General features: G+C 35.8%; 1 pseudogene; it reads right to left on the reverse strand.

Moving 5' to 3' along the window:
* Positions 1-1892: 1892 nt before the first annotated feature.
* Positions 1893-20466, reverse strand: part of LOC123393943 — a 67559-nt pseudogene continuing 48985 nt past the window's right edge.

The following is a 20466-nucleotide window of genomic DNA, read 5'->3' on the forward strand; positions in this document are numbered from 1 at the left end:
ATGAGGTATGGAAAAAATGTAAAATGTCAATGAAACATTCAACATTATTTACTAAGAATATTTTAGATGAAGTTCTGCCTTATCTATTTAACCATCAAACTCTATAAAAATGCTGCTCTAGTAGGTCCTATGCAATCTGTATTTGTAAATTAACTAGGTCAGACCACAGCTAGTGAACAATTTCAGCACCAATAAGTTATTGAAAATGAGATTTTACACCATTAAGAAATAAATTGGCTGGATATTTAAATGTTTCAAGGTTAAGGTACAATTTGAAAGACACCAAATTTCTGGGAAAAAAACCTTCTTTTTAAATAGTATCTTCACATTAGCTTTACAATAGTAGTTGTACTCTGCTTAGAATCATATGCAGTCTGGGCATATCAAATATATGATATTTAAGAAGTGAAATTGAAGCCCTAGTCCTAAGTCTAGCACTATGAAGAAATGTTTCAACACTGCACATTTAAAAAAAACAAAAAAAACAACAACAACAACAAAAAAACAAGAACTATTCTTTCAATAAAAAATTGATAAAAGCGTTATGTGGGACAATTTCTACTGAAAAAGTAAATGCCTTATTATTTGTGCAGTGTTGAAAATTTACTGCAACTCTAATTTCCTTTTTAACACAAATAATGTTCTTTTAAATATAAACATTATATGTATTCAGTATTCAAGTAAAATTCCCTAACAGTTAATGACATTTAAAAAATGTGCAAAACTGCAAAACTCATTGTAATAGAATGTGTAAGGTCAAAAGGGCGGAACGGCTGACAGCTATTGGATTGAATAAGTGCATCATAAATCTTTAAAAAAAAAAAACGCTTACTGTAGAATCTCAAATTGAAATTTCCTGTGCAGCATTACAAAATATTTTATATTCAATGAGAAAAAAGAAGCTTGCAGGCAGCACATGAAGCATCCACAGCAGGTATATGATTGAAAACTAATAAAGTAAGTGTACGTGGTTGACTGATGTAGGGACTAATAGCATCTGACTTTTCGCACTGGCCTTGATTACACAGGAGATGGAGCAGTCGTTACAATTCAGAAAATGTATTTTAATAGATCATTGTCGATTTTTATAATGTTTCAAGCCCATTCTTTGTTGATAGCCTCCACATTTATATGGTTAAGTCATTGTTGCTGTGTTTCTTATCTATGACCACATTATTTTTATATCCCTTCATTTGTGGATTCTTAACAAGTTGTGGAAGGTTCATTCCTGTACCCCAATACAGAGTCACTCTCTCTAGCTGCCTTTTCTAGCACCAATATGCTTTAAAAAAAAAAAATAAAATGCACAAAAACAACAAGCAGTGACAGCGGCCAGTTCCTCAAACATCCAGATTAATAACTGTAGCATGCTAAAGAAAGGTGCGTGAAGTAGCTGGAGATGGTATATGGTCCAGAGTCCAGCTAACAGATATCCCTTTCTGAGCACTCCCTCCATTCCCCTAACCCGAATACATGCATTAGAATGTAGCAAAACCCTGGAGAAACTCCTCTTAGCCAACTGCAAACTTATCTGTTGCCACAAGTGCAAAGGGGTAGGATGTGAACCTGTGTTATCACAAAACTCTTGAGCCACTTCAGTTGGTGACAGAACACAAAATGAGAAATTCCTACGTATACACATCAGTCTGTCTCCACTTTTTATAAAACTGGAATAAAATGGGAAAGTGCCATCTTTATTTATCCTAATTGAATTTTAAATGTCCTTTTGACACAAAAAGGTATATACATGACACAGCTACACAACCTTTTTTCAACTGGACAACAAGTGTCAAAACCCCCTGTGGATGTATAGGGTAAAACAAGATTGGTCAGGAAAAGAGAATTGTTCCTATAACTGGTAATCTGACACAATGTCCTATTGCCATTAAAAAAAAGGACCAATTTCAGTTTATTCAAGTTTGTTTTCATGGTGTTTTATCCCTCTTGATTAAAAAAAAATTCAGACTTTTGTAATTTGTGTATGCTGATCTTCATCAAAAGGTTCATTCTCTGGATCAGAGTCAGTGGTGTCAGAATATCTATAATGATCAGGTTCATTGTCACTAACATCTGGTGTTACAGAAGTTGAACTGCTAGCCTCGGGATTTGACGGCTCCTCTACTGTTTTCGTGAAGTACAGTTTCACCTAGAGAAAAAAGACAGAGTTTAAGTGGAAAATCCATAAATCTGACTAATCTTAAATGACTTAGTAGAGATACATATTTTAACAGATTTGTTTTTTAAAAATGCAATGACAAACAGGATCTTGAAAAGGCAGCTATCTTTTAAATGACCGTCTGCTTCAGATTTCCAATGTTTTCTTGTTATACACTGAAAAGATACACTGGGATGTACTAACATAATAAGCATAAGCTGTAAGCATTAACTAAATAATTCTACTGAAAAAAAAAAGCACTGAGACTGAAGTTCGTTGGTCATTTAAAAAGTGTCTTTTCAATAAACTTCAATGTACAAATAGCTGAGATCCAAAAGAATGTTGCACTTACTACCACTCTGAGCCTCAGTGTATTTTCTGACACAAATAACACTAAACAAGTACTACATTATAAAAACACTGACTAGCAGCGATGTTTGGGATCCCGTCAGCCCTGAAGGTTAAGAACATCAGACAGTGATCTGACAGTGGACAAAGGGCCATCACAGCAGTGCTGGAGAGCCGTCCAACAACTCAGCGAGGCAGGGATTTCCGTCTCCCCAGAGAGGAAGCAGAGGCCCAGAAGGCAGTGGATCTGAGGCTTCCATCAGATCCGCCAGGAAGACCCTTGCTCTTTCTGCTCTATCTACAACCTACCTCTGACCCACTACCTAAAAGTCATCCTCACTTCTCCTCCTCTTACATCCAACATCCGCTCCATCAGCAAACCCTTTTGGGTCCACCCACACGAAGCCATCTCTACCTCCTCTGACAGCTTCTCAGTGTGCCCACTGCTACCACGCTAGTCCCTGCAGCCACCACCTCTCAGCTACATTAAACCACGGTGGCAGCTTCTCACTTCATCTCCCAGCTCTGTCCTTGCCTCCTCTCCAGTCTACATTTTAAAGACAAAATTCAGATGACATCCTTCCTGTGCTGGAAACACACCAATGTCTTCACAGTCAGACCGATGTGCTTTAGTCAAAATGGCTGCTTGTCTACTGCTCCTCAAACATGGGAGAATCATTCTGTCTCAGGGCTGTTGTATCTGCCCTTCCCTCCCATCCCAGATGTTTGTACTGCTCACTCATTCCATGTGGGCCTCTGATAAAAGGTCACCTGCTAGAGAGGTCTTCTCTTAACTATTGGGCTAAAAAACACACCAAGATCGTGCTTTATGCCACCTCTGCTCATTTGTTCATAAACACTTACAGCATTATATCTGTTTACTGATAACTGAAAGAGTTTTAATTTGTAATCACAAATATATATTCTTGTAATATTAAAAAATATTTAATATTAAAACAATAAAACCAGAGGAAGTCACACCATAAAAGCTAATAATTAAGGAAAACGCAGACATAGTCGATGGAAACCTGTGAATTCTCAAAGACCCTTCTAATCACTTAAAAGAAGTCTAAGATTTAAAGGCACTTAATATTGGATTTATTTTCACTTAAAATATGTAGCCTCCCATTTATTTTTAGGATTGCTCACAATATTCTTATACTTATCAACTATGGGTAGGCTTGCTGCATATTATAAAAATGGAATGAGGCAAAATAAGTAAGAAAATTTTTTTGAAAGAGAAAGAAGGGTATGGTGAAAGGAAGGAGGAAAATCAGGTAGAAGGAGAAACAGGAAAGGGGAAGGAAAAAAGGGCAAACTACCATTTGGAAATATTGACAAATCAGATTTTTTAACCTGGAAAATTCTTATCAACACACAGGACTAAAAATACGCACACACATCACATATAGATATAAGTAAGGACCCAAATAATTCCACAATATGAGGAAGTAGAGCTTTATAAAGGGAGTAACACAAGAGCTTGACAAGAGACCTTTCAGACCAACAAGACTGAAGCAAAGGCTACCACACGGAAGGGTAGCCAAATGTGGGAACAGCAGGGGAAAGATGGAAGGTGGGGAGGTCCTCAGGGAGAGAAAAAGAACTGAAAAGACTGGAAGCAGAAGGAGCTTAGCATTTGGAAGAACTGAAGAGAGACCAGATTGGGTGAATCTTGGAGCAGGAGCAGAATGTGGCTAGAGCTCATGTGGGAGGTAAGCCTGGGCTGAATTATGTAGGTCCTTGTAGGTCATATCAAAAAACCACAAGGTCTTTAAAAAGTATAAACATGAGTGATAACACCGTATCAATTATAACAATCTATCTATTTCAAGATCACTCTGAGGAGTTGAGAATAAACTGGAAGGGGACAAAAGTAGGAACAGTTAAGAACATTCCATACGAAATACTATGCAGCCATCAAAAGAAATGAAATCTTGCCATTTGGAACAATATGGATGGAACTAGAGTGTATCATGCTTAGCGAAATAAGTCAAGCAGAGAAAGACAACTATCATATGATCTCCCTGATATGAGGAAGTGGTGATGCAACATGGGGGCTTAAGTGGGTAGGAGAAGAATCAATGAAACAAGATGGGATTGGGAGGGAGACAAACCATAAGTGACTCTTAATCTCACAAATCAAACTGAGGGTTGCTGGGGGCAGGGGGGTTGGGAGAAGGGGGGGTGGGGTTATGGACATTGGGGAGGGTATGTGTTTTGGTGAGTGCTGTGAAGTGTGTAAACCTGGTGATTCACAGACCTGTACCCCTGGGGATAAAAATATATGTTTATAAAAAATAAAAAATTATATTAAAAAAATAAAAAAATAAAGAACATTCCATACGAATCATTCCCAAATGACTGAATTCCCTTTAACTTCTTTCTTCCCTCATTCCTATTTCATGTCCCATAAACTGAATTCCCCTTCCCAACCCCTGCCCCAGATTTCACCAAACAACAACGAAGAAGGGCCGGGGTGGTGGGGGAGGCAGCTTTTTAAAATTTTGTGTGCATCCATGTTAGAAACTCACATTACTGATACCTAAATATTGCTTCTAATTAATACTTAATTTGATTTAAACCTCAGTCACACAAGTCCTTTACCAGCTATATACTACACACAGACACACACACACAGAGTAACCCACTAATTCCTCGAAATGTTTTTAACTTACCTTAAAATTTGGAGAAAAGTATCGGTTGGCCTTGTCTTTGTTTGCTTTGTCAAGATCATTTTTTGTTAGAGTGAGTACTAGATATTCCTTGTCATTATCTGCACGTTCTATACTGCAAATACTATCAATTTCTTGATCACAGAGACTTCCATTTTCTACTTTTTCTGAGGTTTCCTCTGGTCCTGGTATGAAGAATGTGTTTACCCAAAAGTGAAACATTTTGTCCTTTAAAAAAAAAAAAAAAAAGACATTAAATTTTTTTAAAGAAAATATATCACCTATATTTAATACTCATCCCAAGAAGTCAATAAAATAGGTGACACGTCATTTGGTAGTCTGAATAAAGACAAACGTACAGACTAATATTTGGCAAGCTACTGGTTATCTGTTGCTCTAATTCATGTATGTTTATTCTTTTTTCAAATTTTAGACAAAAATGTAACTCCACAGGTTCTAAGATAACTTACTTTTGTTTTAAAAGCTTAGGTAAAGTATTTCCTTTCTTGTCTAATGTTAGCCTTAAAAAATGTTTGAGTTTGTATATATGTGTGTATTAAATAATCAGAAATGGGTTTTATGGTCTATTTCAACAAGCTATCCATTACAGGGTCACCTGGGTGGTTCAGTCAGTTAAGTGTCTGCCTTCGGCTCAGGTCATGATCCTAGGGTCCTGGGCTCAAGTCCCGCATCAGGCTCCCTGCTCAGTGGGGTCTGGTTCTCCCTCTACAACTCCCGCCCCAAATCCTTCTTTCTCTCCCAAATAAATACATAAAATCTTAAAAAAAAAAAAGTTATCCATTAGAAAATTTACTTTAACAAAAGTTCTTGAAATGTCCGTACAACTTCCCAAAGAAGCAAGGCAGACACATTTCTACTTCAGAAGCAATGCAAACACTAAGTGGCTCCAGTTTCTTACACTACAATGTGTATGCCTGAAAAACCTCAGAATATGAGGGAAGGAAGACAAGTCATTCTGACTTTTTTAGGTTATAAAATGCCTATTTTTAAAAAATTACTTCTTAAAAATAATACAAGGTCCTGTTAATCAAAAAAACATATCAATCAGAAGTTCATCACGTCAGCCCTTTCATGACCAACACAGAAAATGTTCTCTCTCTCTCTTCATGACTGGAATTTGGCTGACATGGCCCATGTGACAGTTAATGATGTGCAGCTTTATGACATCTTATCTGGTGCCTTGAACTGCCATCAAATCTTTTATTCTAATTTACCTATTAGAACTATTATTCTAATAGTTTTGCTATTTTCCCACAAAGATGTAAGACCTTCAAGTATCTTTCGTTTAACATTCTTTTTATCTTTTAACAGTACCTAGCAATCTCATATGTAAGTCTTTTTTAAAAAATATTTTATTTATTTATTCGACAGAGATCATAAGTAGGCAGAGAAGTAGGCAGGGGGGGGGGGGGGGGGAAGAGCAGGCACCCTGCTGAGCAGAGAGCCTGATGTGGGACTTGATCCCAGGATCCTGAGATCATGACCTGAGCCGAAGGCAGAGGCTTTAACCCTCTGAGGCACCCAGGCGTCCCTCATATGTTAAGTCTTTAAAAAAATTTTGTTAATTTCAATTATTTTAGCAAAGTCACTAAGTTAGTAACAGTACATCAGAAAAACATAAGCTAGTAATATTTAAATCTTAAAAAATGTGGATTCTGTATAGGTAATGATTATATTAAATCTATTTTTGTTTAAATCACAGCAACATTTATAATAGGTAAGCAAAATCACATAAAATGCAAATAAATATATGTAAAGTAATCCCAGATTTACTACAAATATTAATCTAATCTTCAAATTTGTATGTATTAAAGTAACATACAGACAACTGAAAATAAGGACTTACACATTCCTAAAGGTATAGGGACAGAGTGATGCAGGTGCCTATTTTTAAAAGTAAAATATAAAATTTTAGGGGCACCTGGCTGTCACATTTGGTAGAGCTTGTGACTCTTGATCTCAGGGTCATGAGTTCAAGCCCCATATTGGGCGTGAAGCCCACTTTAAATAAATAATTAAAATAAATAAATAAATAAAATTTTGTGTGTGCCAGTCTTACAATGAGCAGAAGGGAAAAGATAATTTTAAACACCTGCTAATGCTTCCTGGACTACAGAAAAATTATTTCCCAAAGTTATCAAGATATATTTAACTTTCACTTATACAGAATAGGTAGGAAATGGGTTTCTAGTGAAAAAAAAAAAAACAGTTTAACATTTTGTCATTTCCCAGCTATATGGCTTCTGGGTATAGGAAATTGTATTTCTTTAGATAAATCAAGGTAGAGTTTAAAGTTTTAATAATAAATGAAACTTCCTTTTTTTTTTTTTTAAGCTAAATATCAGGAAAACTAAATCAGTTCTATTACTGAGAATGTCTAAAGAATGGCAATACACTATGTGGTATGTTTAATGAGGCAGTAACAACATACAAAGCTAGAATCTTTTTTCATTATACCCCAAAATGTTGCACCTTAGGCGCACTCATCTCAAATGTTCACACTTCACATCTTAAACCAAGACGGTTTTAAGAATGAGCTCTTGAATTCCCTAACTATGGCTCAGTAAGAAGCAAACCCCACTAACTTTCTGAATCTGTATACTTAATATCACACTTTTTCACTCGTTATTACTTCTTTTGTATACTTATCACTCTAACTAAAATTCGAAATATTCAATAAATTTGAGAAAGCCAAATATAAAATGACATAGTGTCACAAAAAATAAACCAAAATGGGGGGAAAGTGTTTTGTGTCATTACACAAGACCATGGAACAGATCTTATTTATACATATAGAGAATTTTTTTTTTTTATAAACCCATGGCCCCTGGCCCCTTGCTAACTTTTTCTTGGTAATTGATCATCCTGTCTAAAAAGATGGTAACTGATTTAATGGGGTATGCAATCTTTAATATTTTTATAAAATTTCTCTGCACAAACCCAACTTAAAGAAAATTCATTTCAAATTACAATGACATAAGGACTTTTCCTCTAGTAAATTTTTTTTTTTTTTTTACCAATATAATGGCTCATCAGTGCTATAGTAAGCAAACCATGCGTAGATCTAACAGAAAACCAATTATAATTAATTTCAATGAATGGTCAGTCACAAAATATTATCCTGTAATCTCTCCTTACAGAATGATTTCTGCCTAACCAAATATTTTAAGCAAAAGAGAGGTTACTTTGCCATTTGTATGATTTGTGGATATTCTTCCCAAGGCAAACCTTTTTTAGCATCTTGTTCTGCTTGTCTAAGAACGATCTACTTTTTTTTTTGAGGGAGAGTTTAAAAAGTACATGACTTTTTTTCGTGTGTTTTTTTCCTGAATTGGAGGAATAACCAAATATTTTAAGCACAAACTATCTGCATGGTTAAATACTCTTTAAATCATTGATTTTGGAAATGCCCCAATCAAAAGTAAAGGGCAAACCTTTTTTTAGCATCTTAATTCTGCTTGTGGAAGAACTCTACTTTGATGTCCCCACACACAGGCAAAGGCTGAGGAAACTCAAACGTACATGAACTTGTCTTCCCATCGTGTGGGTCCTGAAAGGAGGAATAGATCTTCACCTTTAGCTGGCAGACCACAAACTGAGGATCTGCATGGTTAAATAGGCATCATTCCACAGGAAATGCCTTCAAATGTCAAACTGTCAAAAACCATTTCAATGGTTAATATTAGCAATACACACAGAATAGTAATTCGGCATCTGTAGCCCAGATCTAAAACACATCAATAAATAAAAAAAAAAGGTCAGAAAATATAGCCAGTACAAAAGTTTCCCTAATTTTAACCTTCAGCATAAAGTTCTACTTACTGGTTCTAGTTCACAAATACTAAATCCCAACAGTAGACTTCTGGAACTACAATAACAGCAAAACTTTAACATTAAAATGTTAAAAATCTAATATAAATTAGATTTATAATTAAGATGCAAAAATAATCTTCTGGCACATCTATGAACTGCATGAAAAGTAACTTTAAAAACAGATATTTGCTGCAGTATTTTAATGTCTCTACCATGTAATAAAACCCACAAAACACAAATCATTACATGTTCATAAGACGCATGAGAATACAATCTGTAACAAAGTTATAATAAATTCCATAAACACAAGACTCTATTTATAAAAATATTAACTATCATTTATTTTACCTATAGCTCACATTTAATTTCTTAAAGGGATATAAAGCCATCATCATGAGAAACAGGAAGACAGAGATTGGAAATGTCGGCAAAGAAATACAAGACTCAAGCGGGAACTGTAGCAAAATCCCCCTCCCTCCAAAACACACTCCACTTTCATTAACAAGTATTTTGGCTTTGGTCCCTGTTTTAAAATAAAGGAAAGGATTATATGTTTTAGTGATTAACCTTACGAGTAAGTGGGTCTTGAAGGAAATATGCCAAGACCATCAAGAAATAAAATCATAAGCTTGCAAAAAGTACATGAAAAATTTCATGTGTATTTCATATATATTTATATATAAAATATGCACATATATAAAAACTGGCATAAAATCCTTAACGCTAAAAGGCATCATCGTTAGAGATGCAGAAAGAAGTATCACGTTGTTTATCAATGTGACCAACAAGTGAGAAAAAGGCAAAAGGCGTATCCAAGCTAGATGCACGTTCCCATCAGTAAACACGTATGGGCTTATCCGTGCATATCTAGAGCAGCACCAGCACTCACATAATAAACAGAAGGTCTGATAACAGCCTGTTGGGTTTTTCTAATATGAATGTGAGCCATTTATCACAAGAAAAAGGGCACTCCAAAAAGGGGAAACATTACCAACAATCTGTCCATAATTTTCACTTCCTTGACTAAAGGTTCAAAGTACAGCAAGCCATTTTACAAGACTATGTGATTCTGAAAATTTCACTAGAAATTCTAGCTTGAAAAAGCAAACAAAAAGGTATGATTCCAAAGCTATGATAAAAACCAGCCAGGATGAAATGCCTTGTAATCTTATTAAGACTCCACTAGTTCAGAATGTGATAATCCTCTTTTTAGGACTTTAAAAAGTGTATTAACAGTAGAAGCCAGATTTCAATTAAACTACATCTAAAATGTGCATCTTCAGGAATTCTAAAACTGTGTAATCCATTCATAAACTAATTACAAATCAGCGTCACTTAGAATCTACCCCAAAACCTAAGTTTAAAAGTTTTCCTTAAATCACTACAGAAAATCAGTTCATTTACAATACGAATTCCCCATCTTAGATCTTCAAGAGCTAACTTATCAGAAGTCCAACATCAGTGCAGTTCTGCTGACTTCTAAGACACAAGTCAAGTATTTTCTCTTTGATACAACTGACTGTGTTCTAAAGAAATGACAAGTCAATACCTGGTCAACAAAAATCAGGATTAAACTGTTTTGACATATGCCTACTGACAGAAAATCACACTGCTCATCTTTTACTAATGTTTTAACCCTTTCAGATGTGAAGAGTATAGTAACTTTTCCTTTATTTAGGAATATTAGGACAATAATTCAGTAAGAAAACAGCTGCTGACCCCTGACAACTTTGCAGAAACTACTTCGTTTTCCTCAAGGGTCCCAACCTTTCCCCTGAACCCAAACTCCCAACTCACCAGGTCTCACACTCCTCCCACTCTGTTTCCCTCAGCCTTCCCAACCTCTAGCCCAATACCATATTTACACAGAAGGCTAATTAATTACTATGCCTGCTGCCTGATGCTCCCAAAATACCAGATCTAGCTCTCACCTAAGATTCAAACCCACTTTCAAGAACCCACTGAGGATCTTCATATAAACAGCTCACCTTAACCTGACCAAAACATGTTTAAAAACAAAAAACATTCATGTCTCCCAAGTCTCAGTGAGATTCGTTTTCCCTTCTCCCCTCTTTTGGGAATTATTCATATGGCCAGAATCAAAACTGACAAAATGTTTAAATATAAAAGGGAAAGGAGATTTGACTGCCTTAGCAAAGCACATCTGGCTCACAACAAGTCCCGTAACTGGATTCCTTTCCACCACTGGTTCCCCATCGTGCAATCACCACCACTTCCTACCCAGCCAGACTTAAAACAGAGCCTAAGCCTCTTGACCTGTCACTGATGCAACAGCACCTATCAAATCCAGTCTAACATCCCCATTTAGGCTCCTCTGACAGCGGGCCACACATGCCACCCTCCATGCCTCTGGGTCCAGCTCATGTCCTGCTATTGTACTTCAAGTCACACTTGCAGTACTTCCTTCAGTTTTAATGCCAATATAAAAGGTACACTTTCTCTACCATTCAAGGAAGAGCTGGACTTCCTCTGTGAAACCATATGACAACCCCTAAAACTTTTATTTTTCTGAATACACCATTTATAATTTATACGTATAACCTCCCATTCAATTATGTTTACTTTTAATACAGCTTTATTACATAGTATGAAACCACAGGGCATAAATGGAGAAAATTAGTAAAGATGAAAAGTTTTCAGCAGTCAGTAATTTGAAAGTTTAAATGTAATAGTGGAAAAAGACAAGAACAAAACAAAAATCCATCAGAACGTTGCAGGCAGAGCAGAACTGTCAGGTTTTTGCTAGAGAAGCCAATGAAAAAAATTACACTAGATAGGTGGATTATTGAACTGAATGTTCTCTTTCTCTTATTCTCTCCCTAAAATTAAACCCTCCTTTTGGCCCTTACACCTGATATTTATCCTACAGGAAGAGCAAGAATGTTTTCTTCCTTTTTCCTTCTCCTCTATGAACGTGTTACGTTCCTGTGTCAGTCACCTCTGACAGTCTAATGCCTTGCATTTAGAACTTTTTTATCACAGACTCTATTACTTGTGTTGACGCAGAGTTGACACTCAATGTGCCATTAGTTTCAGGTGTACAACACAGAGATTCCACAGGTTTACACACCATGCTGCGCTCCCCACCAGCAGAGCCACCGCCTGTCTCCACGGAGCACTGCTGTGGTGCTTGGCCTTTGCTGTACAGAGATGACGACAGCCATCAGTTAGGGCTCCCATTGTGCTTTGCTAAGGCAATCAAATCAGTGAGCCTATATCACACTCTATTAATAAATCTGTGGCCTATGATAAAGGTGTCCAGCTCTAAGAACACAGGAAAGATATGAAGGTGGTAATACCTGAGAAAGACAAACACTATCAAGAAATTAATTTCCTCAGTACAGGATAATTTAGAGATAGAAATTTTTAACTACATAAGTATTTTCAAGAAGCAAAACTTAAAACTAAAAACTAAAACCACTAACAAATTACAAAACCTCACTGAAATATTATTAGAGGTATTCAAAGAAATACTGTAGTAGTTGCTTATCTACAAACTACAGAACTGCTCTCTAAATAAATGAAACATATTTCTTAAACATGAAAACATGACTGATCACTGCCAAGGCAGTTACAGAAAAAAAGCAACAGTCTGATCTTTTACTGGGCTGGATAATACTTCCACCCACGCATTCTCTCTTGACTAACTGCTTGGGTCTGGGTATTCAGTATTAAGGCTCCTTTCAGTCTAAGAACTCCAGCCAAGACTAGCAGAGAAGCAGACCAGGATCAGGATCACTGAGGGAGGCTCACAGAGGCTAGGGTAAGAGAAATCAATGGGAGGCACACATCACCGACATGAACTCTGTTTAGTACATACTTAGAAATTTTCAGATTTCGAAATGTCTTCATTTTATTGACAAGCAAACATAAAGACAGGTAGAGTGTGCCTGAGGTTATACAATCTAGCAATGAGAGAGCTAACAAAACTGTCACTGGATCTTGGATTTAATCCCAGGTTGTCTCTAATGCTCCACACACTCTGACTCAACCCTATTCACTCAACATATTTCAGCAGGTCGCCACGTCTTATAATTTTTTCCTTTCCTTTCTATTGTCCCTGTCACCATTACTACCAATATCTAATCTTCCTAAGATAGGAAGGAACTGGTCCCTGCCCCCACACAGGGAACTAATGAATCCCACTGCTACTTGGATGCTGGATCTCTACTGGGATAGGTTTTTTAGTCATCTGGTCACAGTTTAAGCTGCATTTGGTAGATGCAGCAAAGAATGTTTCTTTCATAAATACAATTTGGCTTCTAAGACATTAAAACCCATGGCTGCTGGCCTCCTTAGCCCAATAAGCTGAACAACGGAGCTACTTAGTTTGGATACTTCAGAAATATATACCCCTATGTACATTTTAAGTGTGGTAAATTTCTTTCTAGATTTCTATGTAAACGTCTAGATATGTCCAGAAAAATGTTCCAGTACATGGAGGGATGAGAATTTAGAGCACTTACTGCAAGTTCCGCCACTGAACATTGGAATAGTTTCAAACATCATCTTGTGAAACAACAGTGCCACTGGTCTATAATCCAGATGATTCTTTAACAGGTAGCTATAATAATACACATAGCGCCTCTGACTGGGAATAGTTACTCCCTGGTGGACAGAAAAAAAAAAAAAAAAAGAAAAGAAAAAGAAAAGCCAAATTCAAAAGAAAAATTCCATTACAGTTATTTTACTAAATTGTTATGATAACTGGGTTGTAACTGGGTTGTATCCACTGAAGACCATATATACATTAGATATTTGACCTTAAATGATTAATATTTAAATCTAGTTCAACAAGAGTAAATCAGAGCAACATCAGTACAAAGGAAATATCAGAATAACCTTTTCCCTTAAAATTGTCATAATCCCCTCATTTATTCAATGGTCACCACAATGCTCCAGCCCATGAACCCAGTAAGATAAGGCCTCAGCAGTTCCAAAATACGTGTCAAAGGCACCTGCAATACAGCTGTGCTCCCGAGACGTAGGAAATTTATGGACTTTTATTGAACACACAACTCCTCAAAAGCTTGGTTACTTATTTTAGGCAAAAACATATCAGAATCAGCAGAACACATAAAGGCATAGTGCCTTTAAGAGACAGAAATAGCAGCAGAAAAAAATGATGCCCTGAGACCCCCAGTAAGAACAGGAATATGTGGCTGGGATAAATGTATGCAAGAATTCTCTAACAGAGGGACTTAGGAAATGTCCTCGAGCCACATGCATCTCTCTGTAGAAGAAACCATGGATATACATAATGTTTGAGAAAATTTAAGTATTACAAATGCTAAATATATATAATTCATGTTCTATTTTTTTTAAAAGTTATCTAAAGAAAAAAATCTAGTGTGTACAGCCATGCAATTCATTAATGCTGCTGAATAAATGAGGGCTGAGGTCTCCTTTCCTAGGATGTATATAACTTCAGGAAAATTCAGGCATTTAACTTAGAAACAGAAGGCAAATAGTAACAGGAAGACGTCTGACAGTTACAAGTGACTTGCAGAAAACTTAGAAGTATATTCAAGAGAAGAAAGAATTTGTAATATTTTCAGGTTATTACTGGCATCTGAATCTCCCCATTTGTTAAACACTTGGGACATAAATGCTTTTCTTCCCTCTAAATAAAGTATAAAGTACGTTCATATGAATTTAAAGACAGATACACAGAATGGCAGGTAAACAGGTATTCACTCTAGTATTCTCAGGTTTGTTTCAAAAAATTAGCATGATTTCATTACAATTAAAAAATATATAGAATGTCAAAAAAATGGATAAAAGCCATTTCAAAGAAGGACAAATGACTTAAGATTCTGGCTGCAGTGCAAAGACTAGAATTTAAAAGCTAATGGTCAAAATATCAACTCTGATTGGTTTCTTCAGGAAAATGAAGACAATTAATACCTACCCTGTCTTCACGGGATTCTCATGAGGAGTAAATACTAAGTGTAGTTACACAAAAGCATGCTAAACCTACAAATGTTACACAAATCCTAATTAGCAGTTTTAGAAATCCTATCTACATTTGAAGTATAATTTTGGAAGAACTAGAATTTTGGTTTTCTGTATTAAAGAAACAGTAGTAAAATACTATTACTGTGAAAAGCTCCTATAAAAAACTAATGTTAAAAATCATTATTAATAAAAAGTGTTTAAACTTACAATGGTTTATTGTATTACATTACTTAAATGTTACTTCAGTAAACAACTTATTCATATTTATCAAGATAAGACACAGAATTGCAAAGCAAGGTGGGGGGAATATAGCAGATGGACGATGGCTGGGTAGGAAGGAAGCTTTTTTTTTTGAACCATGTGAATTTATGATTTAGTCTAAAAACTAAAAAAATTAAATTCAAAAAATAAAAAATCAATGGGAGTGTAGAAGAAGACCAAGCTGTCAAGTTATTTGTTGGGATTCAATGCAATGATAGATGATTTCTTCCTCTTTAGCTTCTTGGTATAAGTTTGTATGAATAATTAAAATGTTTTCAGAGATTTTTTTTTTTTTTCAAGTAGCAAGTGATTAGCAGCACATGTATAATGCAGCTTTTTATATAGTGAGTTAATAACTCTTACCAAAGGGCAAGGCAAAAGGATAGAGGAAGAACATATGAATCTACTAGATGTCAAACATGGACGAACGAATAATTTGTGTGTTAAATATGAGCTAAACAAAATTACTGACACAATTCAAAGAAAAACACTGAAAGGCACAATTTAACTTAATTAATTCTTTTACTATCAAATTATGCATAATTCAGCTTCTGTAACTTAACTTTGCAATTCCTACCTAGCAGCATGCTCAAATTCAATGCAGTCAGATTAGCAGAAATAATTGAGTTGTAAGGCTCAAATATGTACCAACCATGGGGCATTAGTGTATCCTTCTATCTAGTCACATCTCTCATGGACACAATGCACACTTACTCAAAATTAATTAATGGTACAATGAACCATATTGTAATGTAGATGTTGAAATAAAATGAATACAACGTCCATAGTAAATTGACAATGCAATTTATAACACCTCAAATATATTATTTCCTGAATGCATATGCTGAAAACAATGGTTTACGTGCATGTTTTACCTATAGCATTTTGACTATAAAGATAAATCTCTTAGATTCTTTTAAAATCTAAGAAATGAACATTTTAAAGATCTTCAAAAAATTTATTTTACATATATGAAAAGAGGGCTGAACTTCGAAGCTCTTAGAGATTAAAAAAAATAACTATGTGTTTTTAATATTTCCATTTTCATTTAAATTAACCAAGAACATTTAAGTTAACTGGTTTGTAACTATATCCCCAAAGTATCCCGCCCTCTACCACCAACGATTCTTCTTTTCTACTCTAAATGTGAAGAAAATTACTTGTATTCTTGACCTTTTTTTTTTTTCCCAAAGGTAACTTTTAAACATTCTAATCTCAGCTAAACTTGGCATTCTTCAGGGTTGCCTTTACACCACATTCCTGGCCATCATCGCAAAAGACCACCATTGCTTCTTCGATTCCCTGATGTTCACAGACCTAGAGGAGTGCCTGCAAAGACGTGTCGTGTTCCTCCCAAGGTCTACTGCCTTTACTCAGTCTCACCTATGACTCTGAATCTCTATCATTCCATACGTCATTCTTCTGAAAAACACACTTCTTAAACTGAGTGATGATTTCAGCACTCTGTTCAACCCACCTTATCCTGTCCTGTCCTAGACATCATCCTCAATGAATGTAGCTCCTACTCTACTGGGAACCTTGGGTCACCCAGTGTGGCACTCTCAGAATTCCCTTGTCCCATCTTAAAATTTTCTCATATTCTCTGATATTTTATAAAACTGACTGCATGTTTCCCTAGGTTCCATTTTGGTAAGTGCTCTATTAATTATTCCCTCTCTGGCATTTGTCTTTGTTTCACCTGTCTCCTCCTAATAAACAGCTCGGGTAACCCTTGTCCTTTTATCCAAAGCCATTCATGGGCTAAAAATGCACACTCTCCCCAAATCTTTTATCTTTCTCAAATTGTCACCCTTCTTCTCTATATAAACTCTCAAAGGTAAGCCTCTGCCCCTTACCCCATAGGAAACTGTTTTCATAAGGCTGATTTCTTAATGGTCAGTAGTTCTTAAGTGTCACTAACAGTCATTTCCTACTATTTTCTCAGTCCCATCCTATATCATTTTTCATTGCCATTTTGAAAATTCTCTGCCTCTATCCTAGAACACACTCTTGAAAGTTTTGTCCTAACCTTACTGGGTAAGAGAAAACTACCTAACCTCTTTCCCTAAGAGTAAGCCTACCTTGAAAATCTGATCTGAGCGAGCCCCTCTTTGTCAATCCTCTCTGTCTTAGTAGTTCAATTAACATGAACTCCAAAACCTGTGTCTCTCCATACCTGATTCCCAACTCCCAGTCCAGAACTTCTAATACTTAGCTGGGCATTTCTACCTGGAAATTTCAGAAGCACTTTAAACACAACATATCCAAAAACTGAAGCTTTCCTATTTTTGCAGGACCAACCTCTGTTATTTTTATTAATGATATTTACTATTTTCCCCAGTGCTCAAAGCTCAAAACCTCTTCTAATACCACCACTGCTACTATTTATTGAACTGTTACAATGTTCTTTGTATTGTTCTAAGTACTTTCATTAAGTATAATTTAGTACTCATGAAGTGGGTATTATCAGTAACACCATTTTTATACGAGGTACGAGGTAAGGTCCCAACTCTTGTAAGTAATGGAACTAAGTTTCACCCTAGTACTCCAGCTCCAGAGTTTACAGCCAATTGCTGATGCTGCCATCTTCTTCCTACTAGAGTCAAGGAAACAATCTGAGAGGGAGTAGTGATCTACACAGGGCTATAAAAGAGGAATAAGGAAATCCCAGAACTGTAGCAAAGGCCCAGGCCAACTACCCAGCATCTCTACACACAGTACATACATACAGAGAGACACAGACAGACAGACAGACACACACACACACACACACACACATACTGTCCACACAACACGGAAAGCACACCAGTGGTTCAGTTCCTTTAGGATACTCTTAGTAGACTTCTACACATCTATTCAGAGTCAAAATCCAGACTTTGTGACATACCTCTCAAAATACCAGTTCTAGCTTTCTGTGGCCATTCTAGTTTCCATCACCTCCTGCAATTCTGTAATAGTCAAATGAATACCAGCCTCTGATTGATCTATTCTTCTATTTTTACACCTACTCTTTAATTAACTTTATGAAAGTGTCAGATGAATCACACTAACAATTTAAAATGCTAAATGGTTTCCCAGTGACTATCCAAATAAGAAAACTTATCACAGATTATATAAATCCATTAACAACATAAAAATACAGCCCAACCTCTTTTCCGCTCTTACCTCACACAACTCCCCTGAATGTGCTTTTATTTTTGGTCAAACCAAAGTACTTAATTTCTCCCATGCTATACTTGCTGCTTTTTAAAGTATGCTATCTTTACCAGATTAAGGACATTGATCTGCAAGCAGTCATCTGGGAAGTTTTACCTATCTTCTAACACCTAGACCAACTCAAGTAACAGAATTATTCAGTATTTCCAGTTTGATAGCACCACCTGAAACAGAATTCAGATTAGGTACATGTTGAGGGCTTCTACACATTTTCATTTTGGGATGGTCTGTTCAAATTTTGGATTTCACCTTGAAGCAATGATGTTCACTGAAAATTGCTTATTTCCCATTGAAATAGTCAAATTCATTAGCGGGGACCTAAATAATTCTTAGTTACCTCCACAGTGTAGTTCTTCACCTTTCTCAAACTTAACGTATAATTTGTGTTTCCCCTTTCTTTTTCCTCAAAAAGAACTTTAAAAGAGATGTATTGCTTTTATTGGCAATTTCATACAATGTTTGAAATGATTAGTTCAAAAGGTTTACTGTTTGCTAATTCACAACTTATATTTTCATCTTTATTAATTCCTCTCTATTAGTTATTATCTTAGTAATCTCTAAAATATATTTGTATTTCCCAAATATAATTGACCCCAAATTATTTAAGTAACTAGTTTTAAATTTCCAAATAGTTGATTTTACTTGATTAAACGTTTTTAAAAAATCTCTAGCTGGAGGTGCCTATGTGGCTCAGTCAGTCAGTTAAAGCACCCAACTCTGGGTTTTGACTCAGGTCATATCTCACGGTCATGAGATCCAGCCCTGCGTGGGGCTCCAGGCTCAGTGCAGAGTCTGCTTGAGATTCCTTCTGCTCCTCCCCCTCTTGCACACTCTCTCTCTCACACACAAATAAATAAAATCTTAAAAACAAAAAAAAAAAATCAAAATTATACATTTAAGAAAATCTCTCGCTGTACTGAATTATAATCAAGGAATGGGGTTTATATATTTCTACCTGGAGATGAGATTTTCTTTGTAGTTGGCCTAATGAATTATCAATCTTGGTTAACTATTGTGTGGATGACAAAAAAAGAAAAAAGACAGATCTTATGGGCCATTTTTTATTATACTATTCAATCCATCTACACATCTTATTTTGTACTTTCTTGATCTTTAAGTATATTAAAGATTCCTATTATTGCTGTTTTGCCATCAGTTTTTTCTTCATTTCTTTCAGCATTTCTTACTGTATTTGATGTTATGTTTAGCATGTAAGAGTTCATACCTGCTAACTCTTCACTGTGGAGTGCACCCTGTGTTAATATAAAATGACATTCCTGATCTAGTTTTACACATTCTGTTGTAAATGCACTCTGATAATGATATCCTGTCATCTGCTCTTGAAATTTACATTTGCCTGATGTATCTTTAATGAACCGCTTATTTTTCTAACCTGAGCTGTTTTATGTAAGTCTCTTGTATATAATTAATCTCGTAAAGAACAGAAACTTAGAAGTAAAGATTAAACACATCTTTCAAACCTAGGATATTATCATGGTACTTCCAGGCCAGAATTCCACCTGGATACCACAACACAAGCTACGTAATGTTTTGCTCATATTCTGGGCATCAGTACCTTCAGATCATCTTCTCTAAGATGAAGTCACAATCTAGATTCCTCAGTCAAAAAAGTAATTTTCTACTTCAGTAAACTTTCCACTGGCACTTTTCAACTCAGAAATAATGTCGTGTTTTAAAATAACAGTGTTTTCTGGAAGCTTGAAAAAGTATGTTTCAGAATCCTGACAAGGTCGTCACAGGAAAGTAACTCAACAAAGGAAGGAATATAGCTCTTTAGGAATGGTTACTATTGCGATTACGCCATGTGGCAGGAGTTTTGTTATGAAGCTAAGTGCTGGGCATTGTACATATGACCCTAATACCACCACACTTTGTAAGACAAACACTGTCACCTCTATTTCAAGGGTGAGAAAACAGTCCTGGGGCACATGATTATCCTGTTCAAAAAACCTGGACCTGAACCTAAATGTGACTCTG

The sequence above is a fragment of the Mustela putorius genome, unplaced genomic scaffold, assembly GCF_011764305.1.
Source record: "Mustela putorius furo isolate JIRA1106 unplaced genomic scaffold, ASM1176430v1.1 tig00001093_pilon_pilon_pilon, whole genome shotgun sequence".
NCBI classification, from domain to species: Eukaryota; Metazoa; Chordata; class Mammalia; order Carnivora; family Mustelidae; genus Mustela; species Mustela putorius.